The 12,106-nt window shown below is 52.0% G+C and overlaps 1 protein-coding gene across 2 annotated transcripts in view; it reads right to left on the reverse strand.

The window, feature by feature from the left end:
• The window catches only part of ADGRB1 (adhesion G protein-coupled receptor B1), a 283,293-nt gene extending 278,902 nt beyond the window's left edge, over positions 1–4,391 (reverse strand). The window contains exon 1 of one of the 2 annotated variants that reach the window (XM_057412111.1): positions 3,567–4,391. The gene's annotated coding sequence lies outside the window, so the exon portion shown is untranslated. The remainder of the gene's footprint in view (positions 1–3,566) is intronic. The other variant, XM_057412112.1, reaches the window with a different exon arrangement.
• Between the last annotated feature and the right edge of the window lie 7,715 nt (positions 4,392–12,106).

The raw sequence follows: 12,106 nt of genomic DNA on the forward strand, positions 1-12,106 counted from the left end.
CTAAAAATAAAAGGGGGGAAGAAAAACCATCTGCAAGCATCATGGGAACCCCCCCTTCATCTCCATCTCCCCCCTTCTCCTAAAGCAATGATGGGGCAAAATCTCTGCTGGTCAATACTCTGGGTTAACTCCCAGAACGGCTGAGCATCGCGTTGCCCACTCATAGGGAGCAATGGCTCACACACAGCATCCAAGCAAGCCCTTGGGGCTGGGGGTTTCCCCCCCACCCCATCCTGGCTATAGGGGTGAGAAGAGCCACCCACACTGTTTGCACTCCCTTAGCATCCCAAATAGCCTCTTCTTTCACAACGATGCTGAAATAGGGGAGAAGCGTGAGGGGAAAACATGTGGGGGAGTATGGTAAAAATACCGGGGTTGGGGGGGGGGGGGGGGGGGGGGGGGAAGCCCATGGGAATGCGATGTTCGGGAATAAACCCTTGGAGCGGCGTGTTTCGGGTGCGGGGTATCTCTTCCTGCAAGCCCCAGCCGTGGGGCTTGTTGGTTCTTTGGGGGGGTAAAGCGGGGGTCTCCGCTCCAACGGGCTGTGCCGAGCATCCCTGCGCTCCGGGGGCTGCGGGCGACCATAGCCGGGCTGCGAGCGCCACCTCCCCGCCGCTCGCCGCAAGCCCCGTGCCCCCCCATAGATAAAACTGCGGGGTTAACGGGGGACCCTGACACGAAGGTTGAGGTGCCCTCATCCTTTTCCCACCCAGCGTTGCAGCGGGGATGGTCCCGATCCTATGGGAAGGAGGGAATGAGGGTGGTGGTGGGGTTTGTCGGTAAGTTTGGGGTGGTTGGAAAAAGGGGGCTGTGGGGTGCTTGGAAGTGAGGGAAAGGTCTTTGTGTGTGTCCCACACCATCTCTGGGTGCCTTCGGGGTAGAGAGCGATGCAGCTCTCCCTGGGGTGGCAGAGCAGTGGGATGGGGGGGAGATGTTTCCCCCACCATGGAGACTGCCTTTGGCTGCTCCTTGAGGGGCTAACTGGGGTTCAGGAGTCCCGTCCCTTCCCCCCCCCCCCCCCCCCCCCAAACACATGCACACTTCTCAGCCAGGGTATGGGATCTGTCATGTTCCCCTGCCTCAGTTTCCCCCATTAAGGGGAACAGGGGTTCATCAACAGACCCTCCTGCTTTGCAGCCAGTCTTTCCCTGAGCCTGCCCACCTTTGCTGGAGAATTAAGGGGTGTCCAAGCCCCTATTCCTGCTGCCAGGGCTCTGCAACAGCATCCCGAGTGCTAAGGACCAGGAGTTCTGCTCTTTCCTTGCCCCTGTCCAGTTCCTGCCCAGCCTTCCTCTTCACCCTCCGCAGCAGAAGTGATGCTGCACCCCGACGCCGATATAACACGCAGCGCTGAGCATGGGGGTCCCCTGGTGCGTGTGTCCCCAGCACCCCTGAGCTCTCCATGCCCCTGTTCCCAAGAGCCACCAAGCAACATGTCCTGTGTGCCCCATGGCCCCTGCCTGGCTCAGACCCGTGGCCACCCTACCCCTGGCAGTGCGGCTTGGCTGCGAGCTGGTGCAATTCCTCAGCACCCTCCGAGGGTAAAAACCTCTCTCTCTCTGCCCCGCAACCTCCTTCCTCTTCCCCCGCGAGGTTCTTGGGCACAGCAATGACTGCGGGACCCAGGTTAATGAGTCATTAATTAATTAGGGACCCACTTAATATGCACGGGGAGTTGTTTGTTTCCTTTAGCAGCCCGGACTTTGGATGCGATCCCAGCTCTGCGAAGCCTCCAGCCTCGTCTCCCAGCTGATAATAGATAATACAGATATTTCAGCACCAGCCAAAGCAGAGTCATCATCATTAATACACAGCCCTCCCTGCTACGCGGCGGAGGTCGCCGCTCAGCTCCGCGGAGTGCCCGGGGCTCATCCCTATGGCTTTTCCATAGGCTTTGCATAAGCGAGAGCAAACCTATAGCTACTCAACAGGTAACGGGGACGGGGAGGTGCACCCCGCACCTTGGCCACCTCCTGGTACCCTCGCTTTTGAGGTGATCCTCGCTCTGCCGCTCAGGCAGGTTTTGGCATCTGTCAAAGTAGCTTCGCTCTTCCTCACCCCCCTCTTCCCCTCCTCCTCCTCCTCCCTCAGCCATCAGCTGTCAGCTGGCCCTGGCGCTCTGGAGCTGGATGGAGCCTGAGCCTTGGAAAACCCCAGCTCCAAAGGGATGAGGTGGCTGGGGATGGAAGGGGGATGTCTTGCCCTCCATCCCTTTGACCTTGCCTTGATACTCCCCTCCCTACCACCTCCTCTCTATGCAACTGATTCACACAGGGGTTGTTTCCTTGGCCAGGGCAGGATCAGGGACATGAGTCACAACCTTGCAGAGTTGATCCGCAACCCGTGCCTTCGATTGCTGGGGAGCGATGCCTCCTCTGAGCCAGGACCGGGGCACAACCAGGCTGAAAAGTCCCTTTGGAAGCTCTACCTGCTCCCTCTCACCCTGCTTTTCCTTCCAGCCTTGGCAAGAGCCATGGCTGAAACACCTCTCTGCGAAAGTCTGAAGATACATCAACAGCCACCCTCCATCAGCGAATGTCAGGCCGTGAAAGGGAAGGGGGCGGTGGGGGAAGAGGGAGAGACAAATTCTGCGATTCATTCCCACACAGGGTGATTCAGAACAAGATGCTTTGTAATTACGCATTCCTGATGGAGACTCCTCTCTCCCTCTTCCCCCCCCCCCCTTTTTCCTTCCCCAAAGAAAGGCTAAGCCATGCCTGGATGCCAGCATCCCCCAGAAGCTCAGTTCCAGGAGCAGCGTTCGTGTGTCTGTGCCGTACTCTACATAGCCTAAAGGCTAATTTTCTCCCATAGTGTGAAGCTAAGTACTGATAAATGGCCTTTGGGGTGGGACATTAGCAGCTCATCACCTCCCCAGCCATCGCCTCCAGCTCTGGGAAGGTGCCACACAAGCGGTAAAGCAAGCACGGATCCCACACACACACCTAAAACACCCCAGCTCCCCAAGGAAAGGACAAGGAGCTGGGATAAGGGCAGATTCATGCCGGGGGCAAGCGGCTGCTTATCCTTCAGAGACTTTGTTTGCCAACATTGCAGGCTGAGGAGTCCCGGACCCCAAGGCACCGCGGCTTCGCAGCTCTTTGCAGGCTATCTCTGCAGCTCTCTCCCCGTCGCGATTCCCAGCTCCTTTTCCCTCCCCACGGCTGCCTTCTCCCCCAGCAACAACCCGGTCCCCAGCTCCTTTCCTTAGGACAGGAATGCATTTCCCCCCCCCATCCGCATCCTGCAGACATCAATATTTTCCACCTCCTCTTGATGTTTGCCCACAGGACCCGCATGCACGAAAGTTAAAACTTCCCATGGCAGGGAGCGATTATGCTCCGTCAGTCCAAATTGCGGAGCGGAGGGGATGAAAGCATCCTCCGGGTGCTGTTTCCAGGGGTAAAAGCAGAGGAGCGGGTACCCAACCGCTGCCTCCCTTGGGGATGAAGAGAGACATCCCCCCCTCCCCGGTCCCTGCACTCAAAGCACAGCCCGAAGAAGTCGTGTCTCCCCTCTTCCCTCCCCTCCGAGGAAGAAGGAAAGGGTGGCCGGGAGCCCCTTACCTTGCAGAGCTCCCCCAGGTTTTATATCCTCCTTCTTCCCTTTGTCAAATTCCAAATGGAAACCAGCAACATATCCAGGGGTAACCAGCCCAACATTGGGCAGCGCGTGAAGTCCAGAAGGATGGCACAGCTCTCCCTCCGCTCCCCTCCACTCTCGCCTCTACATATATATATACATACGCACTTATATATATATATACATGTATAGATCAAACGGGAAAAGGGAGGGAAAAAGAAAACTAAAAGAAATGGGGGTGGTGAGGGAAAGGAAGGGAGAACCTTTGGTGTCTCTGCAGACAGGCAGGTGGAAGAGAAGAGCTGCAAAGAACGAAGCCGTTTGCCGAGGAGAAATCCTTAGGAGAGCGGAAAAACGCCGTTAAAAGCCAGTAAATCATTAGATCCAAGCCGACGAGCGAGTCTTCTCCGTAAAGGAAAAATCATAGAGCAGGGCTCGGAGTAGCTTTCCCAGCAGCGAAGAGCGAGAAGGGTCTTCTTCAGAAAGAGATGTTTGTTTGCAATCCACTCGTCTGCTTTGCTTGCTTCTTCTCTCTTCTCCCCCCACTTTTTGCTTCTCTTTTTTCCTCTTTGAATTCTGCTTCTGAATCTCTCTCTGTGAAACTAGATCCAGTCTTTGTAGCCAGGGGCTGCATTAAGGATTACATCAGGCTTTTATAAGCTTTCCAGATCACACATTAGAGTGAGAGAGAGAGGGAGAGGGAGAGGGAGGGATAGGAGGGAGGGATAAAATGCACACACACACATACACACGCACACGCACGGATCGGAGCTTTGTAAAACAGGCAGCTATAGGCAAGGACCTGAACCACCACGGTATCGCATCGGGCATGCTCCGCTAGCCTATAGGAGGAGAGGAAGCATGGATGGATGGATGGATGGATGGATGGATGGATGGATGGATGGATGGATGGATGGATGGAACAGAAGAGCCAGCGAGAGCCGGAGTGCGTTGGCGTCTGAGCAGCACAACCTCCCCGGGACAGCTTAGCCCTAAAGCGGGGAGCCAGGAGGTGAAGAGGGAGCGATGATGATGATGATGGTGATGATTGGGGGGGGGGGGGGAATGACAAGGACTCTGTTTCCCCCCCCCACTAAAGAAAACCCCTGCGGGAGAGGTGCGGGTCGCCCCCCGAGGGATGCGCAGAGCCCCGGCTCGCCGCTCCTGGGTACCGGATTGGGCAGGGTCTGCTGCGAAGCAACAACCTGACGAGGGGCACACGGAAGATGGGATGAGGATGAAGGGGAGCCCCGGAGCATGCGGGGTTCCCCAGGACCCCGGCTTGGCTGTGGCTTTGCACCAGGGCATACGGTTTGCTCAGGCTTGAGACAGCAACAGCCGTTAACCCTTTCTCACTTATTCCCTTTTTTACCTCTTTCCTAGCATCCTTCCTAACTCCTTGCTCCATTAACCCACGCATATATGGTGGTGGTGGGGGGGGGTAATGTGTGTGCACCGCACCAATGTAACACCCGAGGGTGGCAGGAGGGGAATGGAGAGTTTGGGCAGATGGAGGAGGAAGACTGGGGTAAAAGGTACATGCTTCATCCCAGCAGCTTTGGGGTAAAGATGCTGCCTTTGTGTTTGCAGCCCCGGGAAGGTCCCCTGATAAGGAAGAGCCTGCGGAAAGGGGTGGGAAGGGGATGGAAAGGAGAGGGATAAGGCTGGAGAAGGGGGGAGAGCCGGGAGACTTCAGCATCCTGCCAGACTTCAGGACCTGCCCCTTGTCTTTAACCCTTCCTACTCCATGAAGAGGAAAACGACCCCTTTCCCTGACAAAATCACCCCCATCCCTGCTTGGGGCTGCTGCAGTGGAGGGGCACAGACCTGCCCCCAAGGGGCCGAGGCAAAAATCCCTGCTGCCTTCACCCTCTGTCCCTCTGCCTTCAGGGAGGGTGGGAGCATCCCATTTCTTTCCCGAGGGACTCCCCAGGGCACCTTCACCCCCTTCCCTTGATCTTCTTCCCCTTTGATCCCTTCACTTCACCCCATCCGGCTCTTTTCGCACCTCCAAACCTCTTCCTATCCCCTCCAAAAAAAGAACTTCCAGGGGAAGGGAAAACGGGAGAACACTGTGGAGAACACTGTTTATTTAGGGGAGATGAGCATCAAGCGCTGGCTGGAGCGCAGCTAACCAGCCTCTCCTCGTCCCCAGCTAGCACTGCAGCACTGCTGGCCAAAGGCATCTGTGACATCTCCAGTTAAGCGGGGACTGGAGCAAAGGGGCAGCTGGGGCCTGAAATACTGGGTTTTAGCCGACAGGCGGCTATGCTGGATTAGAACGGTGCATGCTCCGCATGGAAATCTCTGCCTTTCCCTCTCCTGCGTTCAGGAGTTTGTTTTTCCTTCAAGAAGGCTTCCACCGACTTCCCCAGGGATTTCTTCTCCTCTTTCTCCAGCTTCTCTTCATCCAGCCCTCGCTTGTGCCAAGCAGGATTGATGAGAGCTTCGGTGGGAACAACAGGGTGCATGGCAAAAGGAGCCCATGGAAAGCAGTGGGTTCTGCCCCTGTGAGCCCCATGGGGCAGCCCTGCAATGCCTTTGGGGCCGTGGGGGAAGCGGGGGGCACTCACCTGCGTCCGGTGAGAGGGAAATGAGTTCAAACTGAAACAGGGGAAGTCCAGGTTGGATATAAGGAAGAAGTTCTTTACTGTGAGGGTGCTGAGGCACTGGAATGGGTTGCCCAGGGAAGTGGTAAATGCTCCATCCCCGGCAGTGTTCAAAGCCAGGCTGGATGGAGTCTTGGGTGACATGGTCTAGTGTGAGGTGTCCCAGCACATGGTAGGGGGTTGGAACTGGATGATCTCGAGGTCCTTTCCAACCCAAACCATTCTCTGTTCTATGATACTATGCAGAGTGAGGTACAGCTCTCATCTCCCCTGTGTCATGGGGCAAAAAAGCTCAGCACAAAGAAAAAATGCCACTGACAAAATTAAACACATTTCTAACCCCATTGTTGCAATGATGGAAATCTCATCTTTGTGAGAATGCAATGAAGGATTTCATTGCAGCCCATTTCTATGCATTCCTAGGTAGAGTGGTCCATGAATCCACAGATCCTCATTTAACAAAAGTGTGAACATGACCCACACCTTAAAAACACAGAGGGAGAATGGCCTGTTTTATGCCACTTTACATTTATGTCAACTGGTTTGACCATATTTTAGTCCATTTTTCCATCTTGGCCCACTTACTTTGTGAAGGGCAGCCCTTGGGTCCTCAAGCAAAAAGGGGAGCATCATGCTGGAGAGCAAGCCTGGATGAGCAGCAAAGCCATAGAAAGGGACGGAGAAGTTGCATTAACAGGGTTTTTGCCCTCACCAGTCTCCATAGTTCCCAAAAAGTGCATCCAAAGGGAGTCACTGAGCCAACACCACTAGAACACACTGAGATGTAAAGATACCTTTGTGTTGATGGTTGTTGCCCCTGCTCCCCATGTATAGACCTTGCTGGGACCTGGGCTGCCCAGTACCATTTATTTATTACACAGAGAGCCCTTCAACAGAGTTTCCAGCCCCATTTTGCTTGAAACTATGTAGAAATAAGCAAAAGACCAGAGATCTGCCCAAACTGGCAAGCCCTGTCCCATCACAACGCAGTGTGAGGACTCCTGAAGTTACTCATAACAGATATGGGTGCTATCAAGACTTCCCAGTTTAATTGCCAGAGGAAAGAGAAGCAGACAAAACAAGCACAACCAGAGGCTTTAGGGCACAGCAGCTTTTGGGATGCACCAACCTCAGACCACCATGGTGATGCTTGTAAGGCCAACCTACCTGCAATACTCACTGGGGAGATGCTGGGTGGGTTTTATGGCAAACACTGGCTTTGCTGTGCAAAAACACAAGCAAGAGGCAACTTGGATTCTCTTCTCCACTAGATTCTTGTTGCCTGTGCCCATGGTCTGGTTTTCTGACTGGCTGTTGCAGATGGCAAGGCTTGAGTTGGATCCAGCTGTAACTCTTCTCTCTGGCCAGAGGACACCAGCAAACCCAATGCAGATAAGCAATCCCTCTGCCTTTACACATGCTTTGAATTTAGACCATGCTTACTGCGCAGAAAGTGCCTTTTGTTGTCAAAACTGGTCAAAATCCAAAAGGAATGGGAAATATCTATGGTTAAATGCAGCAGCCTTGGGAATCTGCAAAGAGATTTAAGGAGAAGGAATAAGGTGAATACTTCAGGGGTCTCAGACTACAAAGTACATGAGGGAGACATGAAATGGAGAGCAAAACCTCTTCTCTCTGCCCAGGTTTTGCACTTTCTGATTGAAATAGGTTGTTTGGGCTGGTAGTTGTTCAGAGCTGGTTTAGATTTGCTAACTCCAGGCTTCTGGTCCCACTAGGTTAATGTATCTGCCCCTAAACTCAGCTGGAAGCATAACTGCAATGTAGAGAACTGAGCCCAGTTTGTTGGAAGAGTCCCCCCCTTGCCAATGGCATCTCCAGACATCAGAGGTGTAAATGAGGATGGCAAGGGAACAAAAAGGGAATGTCTGGGCTTCCCAGGGGATCTGTTTGAAGAGGAGAAAAGCAAAGCAGGACACCTTGTGAGTAATCAGTTTACTTCCCCTCCAGCAGCAGATAACACTGAGTTTACATCTACAACATCTTGCATTGTGTCTGGCTAAAGATCTGCTTGATTCCCAGTTTCCACAGCCACATCCTTCTGCCAAAGGGTGACGAGGAATAACTCAGCTCGACATAGGCCTTGAAGGGGATTTTCCCATGTCTTTCTCTCACATGGCTGCTGGCTCGTGGTTTCTATCTCACTTTTCCCTGATACCAGCTGTGGTTTCCGGAGCTGCTCAGGAGTGTAAATGTTCACAGCATCACACATCAAACCCTCTAATTGCAGCCTCTCCCAAGTGCAAGAGAGAAAACTCCTGCTCCTCCTCATATGGGCTGTATTTATTAAGTGAAAGCAATGTCTGTGTTCAAGGAGTGCCTTTGCTTAGAGGCTTCTATGCTCAGACAACATGCTAAGACACTTCTAAACCAGGATTTTAGCATTAAATCCATGTTATAGAGTTGGGACTGAAGGCATCAGTCCCAACTTCCCAAATGACAGCATAGAAAATCCTAATGCCAACCTTCTCCCCTAACACTTTACAACAAGGGACAGCTTATGGACCCCAAAAGATGGGTCCTTGTGAGGGGAACAAACACCAGCACATAAATGGTCATGGGCAGTGATGGTGGCTGGAGCTTAAATGGGTGACTGCACTGTTAAGGAAGCCAAGCTTGGGACCAGGGGCCCAAGGCCCTTGGATCATCAGGGGAGAGGATAGATCCCCCCCCTCTGAAAGCAATTCTGATGCTGGGTCTGGAGTGATGCATCCCCAAGCCTACATGTCCATAGCTCTTCTCTTCTTCCCCAGAGCTTTGCACTGATCCTGATCTTTCCTTTGCCCCCCACCCTGCATAGGAAGGGAAAGGATGGGGATGAGATGGTGGTCAAGTCCTGCTGCCTTCCCAATCAGCACTGAACATCAGGATTCACTGGGGCTTCAGCCCCTTTCCCTCCTTCTTTTATGTATCCGTTCCCCAAAACACATGCTTTTCTGGGGATCAGAGGAGCTTTACACATCACTCTTTGCCAAAACATGGATGAGGAGGACCTCCCCCCTTCTATGGCAAGGGAAAAAGCTGATGGAGATTCAGGAACAAAAGGTAGAAAACTTGTGGTCTGAGGTTAAAAGCAAAGTGCACTTGGTGGGGGGAGCTCATCTTAAAGAGAAGGAAGCTGTTACAACACGAAAGATGCTTGTCCTAGAGGGAGCTGTGTTGTATCTGCCTGCATTTCAGTGATGCTACTGCCAGTGAAGCCAAAGACGGAGCATCCCAAACAGCCTCATAAAGGGAATCTCTCTAACAAGTTCCCAGTTCTTCCTTAGCTTTGTTTGGAAACTCTACACCAGAGGGGAAGTGCTGAACACGTCCTAAAAATAGGAATGGTGATATTAATTACCGCGTCTTTCCCCACAATAGCTGTTGGAAACTGCTAGCCTTTTTGAGACCTCGCGTAGCACAAAAGGTTTCTGTGCTGGTGGTGTAAAAGCAGATTCATTCGCAGGGCTCGCCGTGCCACTGTGCTTCCGAAGCAGAGCTATAGATGGCAGTACGTAGTGTTTACGGAGTTGTTTTCCCCAAGTAAGTCTCCTTCTTTCAGCAGAAAGTGAGAGAATGTTATTTGCCGGTGAGAACTCCTAAATCAATGGAAGAGAGTGGAAGTACGCGGTAAGGAAAGCCTCCGTGGCTGCGCGCTGGCAAAGAGAGCCTGAAGTGTAAAATACCTCTGTGCTGTAAAGGATTGTCTATCCCCTTTCACAGGGGTGATACCTCTAGAGCTGAACGAGGAAACAATTCTCCATGCTGGGAAAAAAAGATTAAGATATCTCAACTGGCTGTCACAAAACCCTGAAATGAGCTCAGGATCCCGGGATCACTTTCATAACCCAGCATTTAAGAATGACACGTGAACTCAATTCAGGCCAGGCAAAATGCTTTGCTTTGATTCCAACTTATATTTCCTCTTTGTTATTGATTCACTATCATCAGGTTAGCTTTCAAAAAATCAAAGTATTCTTAATGATAATTGTTCGGGGGTTTTGTTTGGTTGCTTGTTTCACAAAAATGCAATGTTCCTTTTTTCCTTGTTCTAGTAAAACACTTAATATCATAGAATCATAGAATAACAGAATAGTTAGGGTTGGAAAGGGCCTTAAGATCATCCAGTTCCAACCCCCTGCCGTGGGCAGGGACACCTCACACTAAACCATGTCACCCAAGGCTCTGTCCAGCCTGGCCTTGAACATTGCCAGGGATGGAGCATTCACAACCTCCCTGGGAAACCCATTCCAGTGCCTCAGCACTCTCACAATAAAGAACTTCTTCCTTATATCTAACCTGAACTTCCCCTGTTTCAGTCTGAACCCATCACCCCTTGTCCTGTCACTCCAGTCCCTGATGAAGAGTGCCTCCCCAGCATCCTTGTAGCCCCCTTTAGATACTGAAAATCTAAGTCTAAATTAGTGGAATCATAGAATCATAGAATCACAGAATGGTTTGGGTTAGAAAGGACCTTAGGATCATCCAGTTCCAGCCCCCTGCCATGGGTAGGGACGCTTTACTCTGGACCATGTTGCCCAATTTAAAGAACTCACTTGTAGCCCAAAGAGAGCTAAGAACCATACTGAAGAAATATGCAACTCGTTGCAAGCTTCTTTCTCTTCCTGCTGCTTATTTGGTGTTTTGAGCTACACAATGAATGGACTTCATTAATTGAAGCTTAGTGTAAAGAAGCACCCGAGCTTCCTGACTACAAAAGTACCAGTTCTGCATCAAACCTGCTGATGGCTCAACTAAGAGCAAACTCATGTCTCCATCACCCTTGCAGGAGAAGCAATGGCCTTTACACCTGAAGTTACATAAAAACTCCCTTTGAAATAGAGAAAACAAGTCTCCTGCAGGAGCACTCCCTTCTTCCGTGTGTAAAATTCCTGATAGAAGTGAGCCCCCTAAAAGGTGGCATCTCTAACATTCATATCTAAAGAAGCATGGATAGGGAATGACCAAACCTTTAGGTCATTGAATGGGGTTTGGGTGGTAAAGTTTTGGGACTGGGGGAACCACAGGGGAGGCTTCTGTGAGAAGATGCTAGAAGCTTCCCCTGTGTCCAACAGAGCCAATGCCAGATGGCTCCAAGACGGACCAACTGGTGGCCAAGGCCAAGCCTATCAGTGATGGTGGTAGCATCCCATATATATAACATATAACGTATAACGCACATAACACATAATGCATAACGCATAACGCTTAATACATATGACATATATAACATGCAACATAACATATTTGTTATATAATCAATGATATTTTAGAAGGGGAAAAAAACCCCACACAACCACAGCCAGAGAGAGGAGTGAGAATATGTGAGAAACAGTCCTGCAGACGCCAACAGTGCAGAAATAGAGGAGGAGGTGCTCCAGGTGCTGGAGCAGAGATTCCCCTGCAGCCCATACTGCAGACCATGGTGAGGCAGGCTCTGCCCTGCAGCCCATGGAGGTCCATGGTGGAGTAGATATCCACCTATAGCCAATGGAGGTGGATATGTGCCATTGTCTGCATTATCAGCTGGTGCAGGGGGATGCCTGGAGGAGGCTGTGACTCCATGGGAAGCCCATGTTGGAGCAGGCTCCTGGCAGGACCTGTGGCCCTGTGGAGACAGGAGCCTGCGCTGGAGCAGGTTTGCAGCAGGACTTGTGATCCTGCAGAGGACCCACGCTGGAGCAGTCTATTCCTGAAGGATGTACCCATGGAAGGGACCCACGCTGGAGCAGTCTGTTCCTGAAGGATGCTCCCGTGGAAGGGACTCACAAAGGAGCAGCCTGTTCCTGAAGGATGCTCCCATGGAAGGGACTCACGCTGGAGCACTCTATTCCTGAAGGATGCACCCATGGAAGGTACCCACGCTGGAGCACCCTGTTCCTGAAGGATGCACCCACGGAAGGGACCCACACTGG

Source organism: Pezoporus wallicus, unplaced genomic scaffold, assembly GCF_028554395.1.
Source record: "Pezoporus wallicus isolate ANWC-B61680 ecotype Strahan unplaced genomic scaffold, APGP_CSIRO_Pwel_v1 contig_13809, whole genome shotgun sequence".
In the NCBI taxonomy this organism is placed as follows: domain Eukaryota; kingdom Metazoa; phylum Chordata; class Aves; order Psittaciformes; family Psittacidae; genus Pezoporus; species Pezoporus wallicus.